The following is a 17,490-nucleotide window of genomic DNA, read 5'->3' on the forward strand; positions in this document are numbered from 1 at the left end:
GACATGCTGAAAAAGCATTGTGAAGTGATTTGCTTTCTACAGCTGGGTTCAAGAATTAAATGTTGGTTTTGGATTTCTACTATTTTACCTATTGACCCTGGAAGTATTTCTACTGAAAGTCAGATAGTTAAGAAATTGGTTTCTGTGTTCTGGAGTCATGAGCGTGCTGGAGAGCCGCTCGTGGGGGGCAACTGGTGGCCTTGGTAGGGCGTGAAGGGCGGACAGAAACGTCCCCCTTCCCATGAGGTTTTAGTCGCCCCCACACCCCCGGCTCATACCTGCTGTCCACAAGGCTCCCATGCGGCCGCCATATTTCTTTCCAGAGAGGAGAGGGCGAATGGGGCAACACCCTTTCCCCTCCGGCAGACTTGATGGCCTGGATTAACGCATAGTCCGCTCACTTTTCTGCTCCAAGCTGCCGGGTTCTGCATTAAGTCCTTGTGCTTCTGGGGCCGTGGCTGTGCTGGAGAGCCGCTCGTGGGGGGCAACTGGTGACCTCGGTAGGGCGTGAAGGATGGGCCGGAACGCCCCCCGACCCATGAGGTTTTAGTCGCCCCCACACCCCCAGCTCATACCTGCTGTCCACAAGGCTCCCATGTGGCCTCCATCTTTCTTTTCAGAGGGAGGAGGGCGGAAGGGAGCAACACCCTTTCCCCTCCGGGCAGACATGATGGCCTGGATTAACGCATAGTCCTTTCACTTTTCTGCTCCAAGCTGCTGGGTTGTGCATTAGGTCCTTGTGCTTCTGGGGCTGTGGCTTTGCTGGAGAGCCGCTCGTGGGGGGCAACTGCTGACCTCGGTAGGGCGTGTAGGACGGACCAGAATGCCCCCCTTCCCATGAGGTTTTAGTCGCCCCCACACCCCCGGCTCATACCTGCTGTCCACAAGGCTCCCATGCGGCCGCCATCTTTCTTTCCAGTTACATGTAGTATAATATGAGTGTTAAATTTTTAAATGAAAATAGAGATGAGTATTTTTCCTATTTCCGCTCACATCAAGTTCTGTTCTGCTGAAAATCTTATAAATTGGAATATGATTTTAGAATTATGGTAAGTATTTTTTATTAGTGAAACACCATGAGGTACAGTTATAGACTTACAAATTTTTGTGCTTGGGTTTCAGTTATACAATGATCAAGTACCCATCTCTCCACCAGCACCCATCCTCCACCACCACGGTTCCCAGCATCCCTCCCACCCCCCATCCCCCCATCCAACCCTGCCTCTGTGGGAGGGCATTTATAGGAAGTATTTTTAAAGTATTTTTTTACAACAATAATGTATATACATATATATGTATACATTTATATATATATATACATATATAGTGTATGTGTGCGTGCATGTGTGTACATATATATTAGATATATAATAGAAGCTGTCATCTGAGAACAGCACCAGGTAATTTGAGAGTAGTTACTGGGTTATCATGTATTTGCAAATGTTCTCCACCAGGCAATTCCTTTCCTGTCAATGTATATGAATGACCACTATTGATGTAACTCAGCCTCAGCTCAGGGCACTGAGATCATAGAGGAGAGTAATGGTTCAGCTGGAAACCATTTCTCCTGGTGTTCTACAAAATTCTCTCCTCTTGTCTTTGACTTTCAGGCAAATAACCTATCAACAGCAGCAGGAAAAATACCCATAAGAACCAATTTGGTTTCTTAAATTGTGATAATTTAAGTTTATGGAACCATATTATAGCTCTTAATTTATTTTTCACATTGAAATCATTAAGTCCAAAAGTGGACAGGTAATACCTTAGGTTTTGTTTATTTCTTGGTTTATTCTAAGACATAATCTAGTCAGAAAATGCCTACCAAATTTGAGACACAAATGCTAAGTTTCCCATGTCTGGATTTTCTACCTAAGAACTCTGCCCCTTCACAGTCACCCAACCCCTTTCAATATCATTTGTTTCATTATAATTAATGCTAATATGAATGAAACTATAAATAATAACAACCTGAGATATACCTACAAATTGCATTTGACGAGAAGTCTAAAATTATATAAGGAATATTATGAGACAGGATAGAAATATAGTATAGCTTTGAAAGTGGCAACCAAAATTCCAATCCCAACATGGCATATTGTTCCCAGAGCCCCACAAGCAGTGATCCCTGAGCAGAGCCAAGACTTAGCCCTGAAGAGTCGGGTGTGGCTCAAAAACAAAAATGAAAAGAAAATTAAAATCAAAGAGAAAACATAAAAGACAGTAAAAAGACAGATAGTGATAAAAAAGAAAGAAAAAATGAAGGAAGGAAGGAAGGAAGGAAGAAAGGAAGGAAAGAAGGAAGGAGGGAGGGAGGGAGGGAGGGAGGAAGGAAAGAAGGAAGGAAGGAAGGAAGGAAGGAAGGAAGGAAGGAAGGAAGGAAGGAAGGAAGGGGAGAAAGAAAGAAAGAAAGAAAGAAAGAAAGAAAGAAAGAAAGAAAGAAAGAAAGAAAGAAAGAAAATTATGGTCTTGTACAAACGTGGAATCCATTTTAAGTTCAAAAAGATTCCCATCCTAATTGATATTTCCAAACCCAAATCACCTCAACATCAGAGATAAGATGTCCAGAAACAAGAATGAGAAATATTATGTGCAGATTTGAGGCACTGATTCTTAAATGAAACCTGAAACTGATTTAACCAGGGACAAAAGAATTTGTCTTTCATAACTAAAAGTTCAACTGTATGTGAATTGAGTGCATGGCTAGATTCAGGCACATAACAAAGTTATCAGCAACTGACCTCTGCCCTTCTTTCACTTCTGCTTTTTTCCCTTGCTAGTTTTATTCTAACATTGACTTTGCCCTTCTGGTGGCCTCCTGCTTTGAGTGTTCATCAGAGGTACCAAAGAGCTTCCCTTTTCTAATATTAAATAAAAATCCCAGACCTGTCAGTTAGCAATCTATTGCCTCGCAACTCAGCTTACTTGGCCTGTTTGTGATAGTGGAAAATGTTTCCCTTGCCAACTGGAATGATGCAGAAGAGACTCTAGAGAAATAAAGGATATGTTCTTCTTGTTCTAGTATACTTGAGTCTTTCTTTCTTTTTTTTATATTTGGCAAGCACATAAAATAAATAGCGTTTATCTACCTCAGGTGGGTTCCCAGCAATGATATCTATAGAACCAACCCCAATGTGCAGGTTCCAAACAAGCTTTAGACCGCCTCAGTGAGTTATAGAGGCATAGATTGCTTACTTTCAACTTCATGATAACAGCTTTTATTGAGTTTCTCAGTGCTGCCCAGGCCTCCCCAGTTCTATTCCAATTTAACATCCAAAGACAGCTTTCTGGGAATAACAAGGTATCCTAATAGATAGTTCATCTGTCTGTTGGCATCATCCAATCATCAATCAATTATGGTCTGAACAACCTTTGGAGACTTCCCTACTGTCCAATGATTACAATCCTACAATCATGTCTTCTCCAGACAAGTTTGAATCTTGGTCTTGTGATAATTTTTACCTTCAAAGTGTGTAACTTCCTGAGGTCTTCTCCAGAAGTTCTAGAGAATTTCTCAGCTTTCCCTTATATTATCTTTAATAGGTAATTCTGTATACTTAATATCCCATAGAGTATACTTTTCTTATTCAGACCACCCCATATATCTGTTTTCTGATTACACTGACTTACATACGAAAAATAGTGCTTATTCATTCAGATCAACCAAATCTAATCACAAATATACCGATAAATCTAGCATTTATGAGCTTACTAACGTGGAGTGGGTCTGATGTCCTTTCCTAGAATCGTGGACTCTAGTCAAATATACCTAACCATGTCCACTAAAAATAGTATAATGTGGTTTTTCAAATAACCTATTAGCTTTTAAGTTGAAACATGAATAACTTGTTTTTTATGACTAGGAATTAGAATTAAATGATAGATATTAATTAGAATTCTGAAATAAATATTCTCTGAGCACTTATAACTTTATAGTTGAGATCATAGTTGAGAAGAGTAAAATGTGTTCACAAGGAACACTCTAGAACAGATTAGAGGTGTTTCTTCAGCTTCGAGAAGTCAGGTTCCTAGAAGATTTAAAGTGAAGAAGAATTAAATAGTTGTACCAAAACCATGTACAGTCTTTATTAAACAATGAACAAAGATTTATTAACTAAATATTTTAAGATGAAGGAAAAAAATAATCTCTCATATCAACAATATCATTAAAGACTTTCTTTGGTCAACATTTTTCTCTTCTTTTCATAATGTTGACTTTATCTTGACCTTGGCTAACCTCTTTTGTTCCTTAATTACTGCCAGAAACTCCTAGATCATCCAGTCTCCTTGTTTAAAAAGAAATTAAAAGCATCTCTGATGAGGAGATGCTCTACAAGATATCAACACGTTTTTGTTTAGCAAACCTTATTGACTAGGCCAGCCCTAAACTACTAATTGATTCCAGAAACAAGACAACATTAATATATTAGTCTATATTATATTTTTCTATAAATTATAGAATATAGGAATATGTAATTGTAAAAAAAATAAAATATGTGCTAGAAGGTGCAACAGATGATCCCCAGGAGATTTAATGAAACATCCATTATTGTGCGCATATGGCATCTTATACTCTCACCATACTGATATTTGTCTTAATATATAGAACTACTCCAGAAAATTCTGGGTCTATTTCTTCAATCACAGGAAGTGATGGATCCTTGCTTTTCATTTCCCACCTTTCTCCTCCAACACCCATGATTAAACAATATTACTCTATCACTGTATCACGGTCATTGTGTTGCTCATCGATTTGCTTGAGCAGTCACCAGTAAGATCTCCATTCATCCTAGCCCTGAGATTTTAGCAAGTGTTACATTGGAGGCTCTTTCAGGGTCAGGGGAATGAGACCCATCATTGTTACTGGGTTTTGGCATATCGAATACACTATGGGAAGCTTGCCAGACTCTGCCATGCAGGCAGGGTACTCTCAGTAGCCTGCCGGGTTCCCCAAGAATGAGAACTAGACAATAAGAGGTTGGCCTCACGCTTCCTGGAGCTTGGTCTTATAGTCTCTGGATCATGGCCTTTGATGGGATTACAAGGCACCAGGGCAGTTGGTCAGTGTAACTATCTACTTGCTGGAAGATGGGGAATCTGGGTGGAGGAAGTCCAGTCCAGATCCGAGCAGGCTTGGAGATCTCAGCCCTGGGTTCCACATTCTTGTATTCCTCTGCTGGTTCCTTCATGTGAGAGACTCCTCCAAGTGTGTGGAGAGTGGTCTTAAGCATGGCTGTAGCTGGTTCCGGAGTTCTTCAGCTACTGGGGCTCTGCTCCGGTCGGGGAGGGAAACTCAACCCGCCCCCTCCAAGGGGCCCCAGTGAGGACAGCCAGGTGCAGGGGCAGGAGATTCTGCATTAAACAGTAGAAACAATGAAAATTTGAAAGGATGAATGGCCTTAAATTTTCAGAGAAGAGCAAAAGAGAGCACATTAGGTAAAATGCTTGTATTGTATACAGCCAACCTGGGTTTCATCTCTGATACCACCTGTGTTCCCTGATAACTCTCTAAAGTGAAACATCATAGAGACAAGAATAAGCCTCAAATAGGCCAAAACTCCACCTTCTCAAAAAAAATTGAAAGGGATTTTTACTTTATTCTATTGAATATTAAAACTCTTGAAAGTTCTTTATAGAATAGAAATGTGTTCTAAGATAATTTTTTTAGAAAGAAATGTTGAAAAATAGTGGAACAGTGGAAACAGGAAAACCATTATGAAAGTTATCATAATCATCAAAGCAGTGAGTTTCAAGACTAAGCTATGGCAAAGGCAGCAGAAATAAAAAGCAGGATATTCTGAGAAACTATCCTGGAAGGAAAAAGTCAAATAAATAGATTTAAGTTTCTATAAAAGCTTGATAAGAGGGTTAAATGGTCAAGAGAAAATCAGAAAGCAATGTATATATTTTCAGAAGAAGACAAAATGCTGCTATAAACTCTGGGACCAAAGGATACTTGATAAATACTTGAGGAGGAAAAACTATAAAGAGCTCAATTTGTTTTCCAGTTTCCCTCAAATTAGAGAGGTAAATTATTTAATAATTATTAACTCTATTTATGTTATACCAAGAACAGATGGTTTCCATGCAAATAGGCTTAGTGGGTTTCTTATGTTGATATCTATGTGGCTTGGCTTGGGTCATGGCTCAGCTGTAGAGCACTTGCCTTGGTATCTATGTGGTTAACTGAATTTCCTGAGACAGCTGGTTCTAAAAGTAAGAGAATTATACACTGCTGAACAACTGTTAGATGATATCTGAGGCAGCCTGTGAGTAACGCTAAAGACTTGAGTAGGAGGGAGAAGGGGTTTCTTTTTCTAATGCTGTGCTTTTCATTTCTAGGCAGAGCAAAGTTCAAATCCCTTACCTTACATCTTCAGAAAGAACTTTTGCTATGAGTTTCCTGCAAATGGGTAATAAAAAGATGAGATTAAAAGAGATTTTCTAGTGATTGGCATTTCATTTCTTGAACCCAGTGATCTCAAGAATAGATTATGAGAGTTCAAGTAGGGTTATGTTTTAGAGTATAAACTTTGGCTCAAGAAAGTTCTGAGTTTGAGTTGTGTTTCTATCAATGATCAGTCATATGACCTTGATTAAAAATTTTAACCTATTTAAATCTTCTCTCTAAAACAGGTGCAATACATTTACCTTGCTACAAATCTGTTGTGGTAAGTCATAATATATGAAAATAATTTAGTCTAGTTCACAGCCAAGAATTAACTTAATAAATGGTTGCTTGTATGGCTATTAATATTACAATTGTGAGTTGCATTTTCTAACTTGATTATATTTGGTTCCTTTGGTATACATACTCATACATTATTTTACTGGTTATCTTCTTGTCTTTCACTCAGTATCTCTTGGGAAGTTGTGTTCAATATAGCACATAAGGAACATAGGATTGGAAAACCCACAGGTTTTGGAAAAGATATATTTCCCAGTAATTTTAGCTCATCTTAAAATTACTATAATTCTTTTTCAGAGCTGCAGTTAATAATAAATGAGATAACTACGGCAAAAATTAGCTCTGCGGGGTTAAATATTGTGTCTATTTTATTCATTGGTATATTCCAAGCACTTTATCTCATGCCTGACATAAATTGTTTTCTAATAAATATTTGTTTTGTATGTTGTTGGTTTTGGTTTTTGGGACACCCCCAGTTGTGCTTAGGTTTTATGCCTGATTGCATGCTCAGGGATCATTCCTGGCAGTGCTCAAGGGGACTATACGTTGTACCAGGAGTGGAAATGGGTTAGCTGCATTCAAGGTAAAGCAATTATCTGCTGTAAATTCCCTCTGCCTTCACCAATACTTGTAAAATGATATTGAAATAATTTACACTCTGCTTGGATCATGGTAGATTTTTATTGAATCTATTTTATTTTTTTCACACTTCTTGAAGCTTATTGACTTTGAAATCTATGGCAAGGTGATGTAGTTGATAGAGATATTGCACTTTAATTGTAACATAACAAAGTTCTGATGGTCCCTGAACCAATTCTACTTCTCATTTGATCCTTGATCTGTACAGAATTATAAAAAAATTAAAATTTAAATTCTTAGGGTCAGGTGAATGAGACCAGTTGTAGTTACTGGTTTTGGTATATCAAATACACAACGGATAGCTTGCCAGGCTCTTTTGTGCGAGCAGAATACTCTTGGTAGCTTGCCAGTCTTTCCGAGAGGGATAGAGGCTTTTGGGGCGACCTCTAATCACCCTTGTAGGTGTTACCATATTTGAACCCTATCAAATATGGTACGACAATTCTGGAAGATGGGTGTTTAGTGTCTTATGATGTGTCAGGTCCGGAAAGCATCCTGGAGTGTGGCGGCGACTGGGTAGCGGAGGTAGTGTCAGTAAAGAAGCAAACAGCACCCGGCCCAGACAAGGTCAGACCTGAACACCTGAAGAACCTGCCGTCAGTACTCATCAATACACTGGCTCGGCTCTTCACTCACTACCTGTCTGAATGCAAGGTTCCATCCCAATGGAAAACCAGCAGGACCGTACTACTGTTCAAGAAGGGAGACATCCATGGCATTGGCAACTATCGCCTGATCTGCCTATTGTCTGTCATCTACAAGTTGTTCACTCGAGTCATCCTAAAGAGGATTGACAGAACACTAGATGAAGGACAACCATGCGAGCAAGCTGGGTTCTGCAAAGGATTCAGCACCATCGACCATATCCACATGATAACCAAGCTCATTGAGGTTTCTCGGGAGTTCAAGATGCCGCTCTGTTTAACGTTCATTGATATAAAGAAGGCCTTTGATTCTGTTGAGACGGAAGCGGTCATTGAAGCCCTAGCAAATCAGGGCATTCAAGCCCAATACATCAAGATCCTCCATGAGCTGTATTGCGGATTCACTACCAGGATCTCACCATTCTACAAAGAAGTGATCGTTGATGTCAGGAGAGGGGTTCGGCAGGGTGATACCATTTCACCGAAACTCTTCAGTGCCACCCTCGAGAATATCATGCGACGACTGGAATGGGAAGGAATGGGAGTGAAGATAGATGGTCGGCAACTACACCACCTCCGCTTTGCTGATGACATTGTTTTAATAACACCAAACACCAGCCAAGGGGCACAAATGCTGGCCAACTTTGACCGTGAGTGTGGAAGGGTAGGACTATAGCTGAATCTTACGAAGACAATGTTTATGAGAAACAGCTTCGTTCCTGATGCCCCATTAGCTCTCAACGGAATGACCATCTCCGAATGCAACAGCTATGTGTACCTAGGTCGAGAAGTCAACATGACAAATGACCTGGCACCCGAGCTGCGCAGGAGGAAGAGAGCGGCTTGGAACGCCTTCAAGAACATTGAAGAAATAGCTAAGAGGACGAAGAACCTCCGGCTCTGGGCACATCTCTTTGATTCCACTGTTCTTCCTGCATTAACATATGCCTCAGAGACCTGGGCCCTACGTAAACAGGATGAGAATGCTATTCGGGTCTCCCAAAGAGGAATAGAAAGAGATTTATTAGAGATCTAAGATTTCAATAGAAAATGAATAGTTAAAGAGATTACATATATATGAACATATTTCACATTTTTAATGGAAAAGTATGTAATCTCCAGAAAAAGAAAAGAAATCATGCTCTTTGCTGCAACTTGGATGGACTTGGAGAGTATCGTGCTGAGTGAAATAAAGCAGAAGAAAAACAAATACCAGATGATTTTACTCATTTGTGTTTCAGGGAAACAAAACAAAGGTATAGACAGTATCACTTGATAGTAAACCCTGAGTACAGTCTGAGGACACCAGACTACTAGGAGAGGAGTAGGAGGGAGAATAATGAAGTAGATGAATGAGGGGTGTGTGTGTGTGTGTGTGTGTGTGTGTGTGTGTGTGTGTCTTACTCACTTTTGTGGTGCTGAAGGGAGGTAACTGTGTACACCAAGACCATAAATGTCAACACTAGTAAATATATAACCTAAACTATAGACAAAATACCAGAAATATGTTTTCTTATAGTTCAAGAGTATAGAATGCTCTTTAAGTGCCAGATAAGAATCTACCTTGTTCTTCCTAACTTCTGATGACGCCAGCATTTCTTGATGCCATTTGGCTTGTAGCTGCCTCACCCTAATTTCTTTCTTTGCACCTGGGCCTTCCTCTCTTTGACTGTTTCTTCTCCCTATCTCTTATAAGTATTACCATTGTTGAATGAAAGGTCTATCCTGCCTATAGAGATTGATCTTATCTTGAGAGCATAAGAATCTTAATTTAATTATAAGTGCATGTATATCCTTACCCAAAATAAGATTATACAGCCAAATTTCAAAACTAATAAGATCTTTTGTGGGGGCCATTATTCAATTCACTACCAATCATTTTACAAGAAAAATAGGACTAAATCTGAACTGTCCTGGAAAAAAAACAAGAAATATGATCAATCTAAAGAGAAAGAACAAGAAAGATGAGCTTTGTCTTGGGAAGCACAGCAGGACAATGAGAGAAGGAACCCAGCTTTAAGCTTGTAGTTTAGTTGACTGGAGAGTTCTGGGTGGGATTTCCTTATTCAATAAAGTAAATGAAGACAAGAATTTGCTTAACAATAGAAGCATTTGGGGGGCTAATTTTCAATTATCTTCAAATCTCTGACAACAGCATAAAATGAAATTAAATCTCAAAAGTACATTATAAAGACAGATAAATGAGCCTTTTATAAATAAGAGTCGAAGTGAAAAAGGGTTTCACATTCAAAAAGCATTACTAGTCTTATAGATAAGAGAGAAGGAAAGATGATTCCTTGGCTATGGTTATCACAGCTCTCCTGGTTTTTCTCACTGCTTCTGAATTCTGGTTTTCTGATTCAGTCAGTCGGTCAGTAACTCTCCAGCTCTTTCTTTTTAAAAACCAGACTTCTGTGTGATTCACTGCTTTATTAATAAGTTATGGATTTTGAAAAAGAGAGGAAAGGGTTAAAATGTCAAAAACTTAAGAAAATCATCTCAAAATAAAAAGGGAAACAACGTAGGAAGCTGTAATTTAACCAGAAATGTCTACTTTATTTGAAAAATATGAGGGATGAGGAAATAACTGATGTTATTGGTTTAGAAAAGAGTGACACAGTGTATAGCTAGGTGTTTTATATTTATTTTTACTTTTTGGTTAACTTTTACTTAATAAATTAACTTTTATTTAAGAAAAACAGAAAAATACGTATAGCATCAATACGAAATTAGTTGGTGAATGACCTTCGGGATTCAGCCCCTCCAGCAACAGCCTCAGATATAGCCTTCTCCGTGGATAACACATTCTTTGATCAGTGTGGAAGTAAAATGACCTGACCATCTTGGCTGAAAAGTCAGGATATTTCTGTGCCTTCTCTCCCTCTATAGAGCTTGGTCAATGGCTTCCTCATGATTCTATTTCTCCTTCTACCTACTCCTGTTTTCTTTTCCTCCCTTTCAAAAGTATTAGTCTCTTGGAAACTCAGAAATAAATAGCCTACACCCATACTAAACTTTTTCAGAATTGACTTTTTGGAAAAGCCAATTTATGACACAGTCATTTTGCACAAAATAAAGGAATACCTCCATTTCCTCCCTTCTATACAGTATATCATGAACTCTTTTAACACCATCCATACAATGTGAGGCTCAGTTTTGAATTATTGTGATTTCAGAGGTCTCTAATTATTTCGGTTTCAGAGACAACCAATCCAATGAAAGAGCACTATATGCTAACTGCTAAAAGCACTTCATCTGTACCTTAACATCTAGGCCAAATGCTCTGACTGAGACCGAAGAGAATAAAACATTGAGAGGGGGACTTGAACTCGAGTTTCTAAACTATAACTTAAAATAGGAATAAGATTTACATTGAGGTCATAGACATCATTCTCAATATTTAATAATAAAAAGATGATTTTATTCAAAACAGAGACATTTTCAAACTGTTCTTACTTTAGGGGATGGATCATTAGTGGAGCAGGTAGGATATTTGCCTTCGACACAGCACAGCTGGGTATGATCCCCAGTCCTGCAAGTGGTTCCTGAGCAACGCTAGGAATGAACCATGAGAAAAAAGTCAGGAGTAAGCCCTGAGCACCAGCAGGGGTGGCCCATAAAACAAAATAAAACAAAACAAAAAATAGCATTCCCACTATTGCTTGTGGTTTTGTGCTGCCACGTGGTCTAAGGTGTCTTGAGCTGTGTCTAACAATGAGGCTGGTTTGAAAAAGGAAGTAGAATAGGGAACAATATGTCAACTCTAGGTATAGCCTGACTTCAGAGTCAAGTCTTGGTTAAAAAAAATAGCCAGGAGATGTAGCCTAATGAAAAACAGAAGAATCGTTTTAATGAATAAACTACCTTGTGTGCCAAATGGAGTAAGAGAGCATTTTTAATAAGTAGTAGGAAGAATGGTCCAGACAGGCTCAATTTCTGCATTGAAAATGTCTGTTAGGGACTAGGAGAGACATTGGGGTGAAGGGTTGGCATACCTTGCATGCATCCTACCCAGATTTGTCCCAGGAATTATATATTCAGGCATAACACCCATGAACATTACAGGGTGCAGTCCTGGAGGCCCTCCTAGCACCCTCAAATATTCCCCTGCAACAACACTACAGATCACACAGATCACAGATCATCCTGTTCTTCATCGATTGCCTCGAGCAGGCCCCAGTAACGTCTCCTTCATCCTAGCCCTGAGATTATATTCAAGGCTCTTTAGGAGAATGAGACCCATCATTGTTACTGGTATTTGGCATATTGGGTACGCCACGGGGAGTTTGCCAGACTCTGCCATGTGGGCAGGCTACATTCGGTAGCCTGCCAGTTTGTCAAAGTAGGAATGAGATGTTATAATAAGATGTTGCGCGGCCGCAAATGTGGCCGCGCAGTTCCAGGAACTAGTTTTTATAGTCTCTGAGTCTTGGCCGCTGATGGGATTACACGGTGCCAGGGGGCCAGTTGGTGGGTGTGACCCCCGCCTACTGGAATTTGGAGGATCTGGGTGGAGGATGCTCGACTCCAATCTGAGTAGGCTTGGAGATCTCGCCCCCAGAACCCACGTGGCCTTGTCCCTCTGCTGGTACCTTCAGGTGTGCGGAGAGTGGTCTCAGCATGGTGGTGGCTGGTCCTGGAGGTCTTCGGCTGCCAGAGCCCTGGTCAGGGCGGGGAGGAAAGCTCAACCCGCTCCCCTCCAAGGGGCCCTGGCAAGGAATAGCCAGGAGTGGGGGCAGGAGACACTACAGGGTCTAAACAAAGTCACCATTCTCAGTCCCTTGCATTGAACAGCAGGTCCTGCTGCCAAGAATCACAGTTAGACACCTGAGCCTCCTGAGTATGGTTTGGGAGATCACCCACCCCCAAAAGATGTCTACTAAAAGATATTTTGTTGAGATCTCTGTGTCTCTCTCTCAATCTCTGTCTTTCCTTTTCCTTCCCTCCCTTTCCTTTCCTTGTATATTCATTTCCCCACCATTCTCTGTCAGTGAAAAACTGCTGACTTTTATGAATGATGAAAATGTAAATATCTAAGCATTTATAGCTTGACTCAGTTCCACTTGGAAAAAGAACATAGTTATATTCCAAACATAGAAGCTTTCTAATTTGTCTGCAGCTGAGGGGCTCATTGACAACCAGACCATGATCCTTGAGAAACGGTATCTTCAGTAGATCCAAATGAACTCTTTAGTGAATTCTCTCAAAACCAAGGGTTTTAGAAATCTAAATTATGATTATCAATGGAGAAAGATCACCAAATTCAGATATTTTGTCTTGCCATGTTCGTGTGTGTGTGAGTGAGTGTGTGTGTGTGTGTGTATCTGTGTCTGTGTCTGTGTTTTGGGGGGGTATCCGGGAGCATACCCAGCAATGCTCAGGGATTATTCCTGGATTTGCACTCAGGAATTACTCCTGTGGTACTCCAGGTACCAAATGGGATGCCAGGGATTAAAAGCAGGTCAGCTGTGTGCAAAGCAAATGCCCTACCCACTGTACTCTCACTCAAGCCTTACCATGATCACTTTTGTATGTATTCTTCAAGTAAACTGAATTTAGAAGGATAAAGAAGAGAGTTATTAACTGGAAAAGAACATTGGTAATATTAACAGGGAGGACCTTATAATACAAAGAAAGTACTGGAACATTTTTTTCTAGAGGGATTATAGTACTTTTCTAGACCAAAAAGGATATTGTTATAGAGTAGGTCTTTGCCTTCAAGACCTTGACTCTAGGGAGAAAAATTTATACTTCAAGATTTCATTTCTGCCTCAGGCATAAATGATGAGCATGTGTGCAATTCATTACTCATTTTGCACTCATGGATTCAGTGACTTGAGGCTCTGCAAAATTTCCTGCCAGAAGAGTCTATGATGAGTTTAATACTTTAGTTCTAAAATGTTATAATACAGCTTTTATCTTTCCAAGAACACTTGAAAATATTTTTATAATTTTCTGCATGAAGTTTTGTTGCTTCCAAATTAAAGACATGTGCCTAGAAACTATTAGAAATTAATTTATAAATATTATTTCTACTTGATATAAATACATTACTTGTTTGTTTTCCTGATGTATGGCTTTAGTAAAAATAAAATAATCAGGAGAGTTTTTAAATTATTATTCAAGATTTTATCCCTTTAACTCTTCTCTAACCCAATTTTCATTTGTCGCCATAAAGAAACTGTACCATTCTAGCTCCTTCTCCTAGAGTTGTAAATCCATCACTGTTGGGCAAAGATATTACACTCCTGAAACTATTTTAGGACTTTGTACATATTGGTCCCTCAATTTGGGGTAATGGGGTTCTCTTTGCTGCCAGTAGTCCCAGTGCAGATTCAACAATAATGCTCTAATTAAATCTTATTTTCTTAATATTATATGTCATTTTCCACTTTAATAATCTATTCATTTTTTAATAGTAGTAAAATTGATGAGAGAAGAGGCACTGCTATACGTTTATTTTTTTTAAGTTGTTCAAGTTTCAAGTTTCAATTTTTTTTTTTAATTTTTATTAGTGAGACACCATGAGGTACAGTTGTAAACTTATAATTTTTTGTGCTTGGGTTTCAATTATACAGTGATCAAATACCCATTCCTCCATCAGTGCCCATTTCCCACCACCACGGATCCCAGTATCCCCCCCCATTACCGCCCCAACCCACCCTCCCTTTGTGGCAGAGCATTCCCTTTTGTTCTCGCTCTCCTATTGGGTGTTGTGTTCTGCAAAAAGTAAGATCAAAGTGGATTAAAGAACTCAACATCAGACTGGAAGCCATAAGGTACATCGAGGAAAAAGTTGGCAAAACATTCCATGACATTGAAGCTAATGGTATCTTCAAAGATGTCACGCCGCTGACCAAGCAAGTGAAAACAGAGATAGACAAATGGGACTGTCTTAAACTAAGAAGCTTCTGCATCTCAAAAGAAACAGTGACCAAAATACAAAGACAGTCTACAGAATAGGAAAGGATATTCGCCCAATACACATCAGACAAGGGGTTGATATCAAGGATATATGAAGTACTGGTTGAACTCCACAAGAAGAAAACATCCAACCCCATGAAAAAATGGGGCAATGAAATGAATAGAAACTTTCTCAAAGAAGAAATCCGAATGGCTCAAAGGCACATGAGAAAATGCTCTACATCATTAATCATCAGGGAGAAGCAGATCAAAACCACAATGAGATATCATTTCACACCACAGAGACTGGCCCACATCCACAAGAACAAAAGCAACTGGTGTTGGTGCGGATGTGGTGAGAAAGGGGCCCTCCTTCACTGCTGGTGGGAATGCCGACTGGTTCAGTCCTTTTGGAAAACAGTATGGGCGATTCTCAAAAAATTAAAAATTGAGTTCCCATTTGACCCAGTAGACCAGAAGAATGTATGGTGAGTGAGTGGTAAATGGACATACCTAGTCCTGAGTTTCTTCTAATGGAAAGTTAGGTTTCAATAGTATGAAAGGAAAGAAAATCCAGCCATTTTCATGCTATGAAGTCCTGGAGGAAGGAATTAGATGAAGGCAAAAATAATAATATATCATCAAGATTATGAAACAAAAATTACAAATAGCAAAGGAAAGAAAATGTTATATGTTCTTGAGCCACAGACATGACTCAGTGGTAGGGCACGCGCCTTGCATGTGGAAAGTCCTATGTCAAATTGAACTCAGAGAACTGAAAAATTTAAAAATAAACAAAAACTAAGAAATTCATCTGTAGACATTTGAGACTGAATCTATGTAGGGGACAACAACACTTTCAAGAAAAAAATCACAAGGTTGGTAATGCTTATTTCAGAAACCTATTATTAATCCTGAAGTTTCAGGCAAGTGTACAGTATTGTTTGACAAGAAGCTCAGGAAGATATTAGGAGGGAGGAACATTTTCTTTAGAATAGGAATGGAAATAGGTTGTTCTCATAGTGGAAATTGCTCTGCATGTTTGAAAAGCGGAGCATGGAAAGGATCCCGCTTTTCCAAAGCTTCCTCACAAGGAATCTTTTACATTAAGTTCTATTACTGTCACTTTAATAAGTTGTGATGACTATACCAATAGTAGTGATGACAATAATAAATATCTACAACATCAACTATTTCATTCCTATGTAAATATACTTTGAAAAGAATCTGTAACTATCTTAAAGAGTAGTGCAACATGTTGGATGCCTAGGTTTGATATTCAGCAACTCATGATCACCCAAGTACCACCAGGAAAAACTGAAGTAACAAGCCTAGAATTGCTTCTGAGCATCTTTAGCGGTGTGTGTGTGTGTGTGTGTGTGCTATATTTTTAAAAAATTAAGTTTTGTCTTAACCATTCTTTCCATAAAAATTTCCCCAAGCTGCTCATTATCCCTGAGTCCTGTCTATAGTAAATACTGTTTCTTTATTCAGTGCAGTTTTAAATGTGCAAAGGGATCTCTCCTGAGGTTTACCAAATTAGAAGGTAAAAGGTAAAGGTAAAGGTAAAGGCCCTCCCGTTGATCGTCGATTTGCTCGAGCGGGCCCAGTAACGTCTCCTTTGGAGACTTTGTTGTTACTGTATCTGGCAAATTAGAAAGTGTGAAAAATAGCAATAGTGTGTAAAGATCACAAGGACAACTTGTTGTCAAGGTACAGAGAAAAATTGTGAAGCTATCTGAGACGGTGCAATGTGCAGTGATCTTAAAACTGAGATGAGAACATCATCTGTAATAAGCTAAAAGGCAAGTCTAGTGTTCAGCAAGGTGGATCAAGTGGTAGAGCATCTTTATAGAAGATATGAGGCTCTGAGTCTGCTCCATAAAACTGCACGAGTGCCTTCCCTGTGATGCACTACCACATGTGGCCATGCCCAAGAACCACTTTGAGGTCCTTGGCTCTGAAGCATTGATGGGTGTGGACCATATTTAAGAAGGTAGCACTGTCTCCTGTTATTCATAGATTTGCTCAAGCGGGCACCAGTAATGTCTCACAACAAATTGTGAGACTTGTTGTTACTGTATTTGGCATATCGAATATGTCACGGGTAGCTTGCCAGGCTTTGCTGTGCAGGCAAGATACTCTCGGTAGCTTGCCGGGCTCTCTGAGAGAGAGGCTGAGGAATCGAACCCAGGTTGACCACATGCAAGGCAAACGCACTACCCACTGTACTATCGCTCTATCCCTGCAACGGAGTACCTAATGTAATGTCACACACAAAGATATGGCATAATCAAAAACATTGGGAAATCTACTTTTTTTACACGCCTTCCTAATGACATGATAAATATTCAAGTGACTTTTTAGGCATATATCAAGTATATTCACATCTTAGAAGTGATAATTTCAACACTAGTAAGATCCTTGGTTTTTTTGCTTTAGTGCTTAATCTACTTGAGATTTCTAGCTGAAGTTTTACTAGAAAAGTACCACAATTAGTGAAAGTAGCTCAATTAGTCAACATTCTAAAAGTTCATAATGTAACTAGGAAATAATGTGGTACAAGGACTTCCATAAACAAGCTTCACAATGGTAAAAGGTTTAATAATGGCAGGCTAT

This window comes from Sorex fumeus, unplaced genomic scaffold (genome assembly GCF_029834395.1).
Source record: "Sorex fumeus unplaced genomic scaffold, SorFum_2.1 ptg000072l, whole genome shotgun sequence".
Taxonomy (NCBI): domain Eukaryota; kingdom Metazoa; phylum Chordata; class Mammalia; order Eulipotyphla; family Soricidae; genus Sorex; species Sorex fumeus.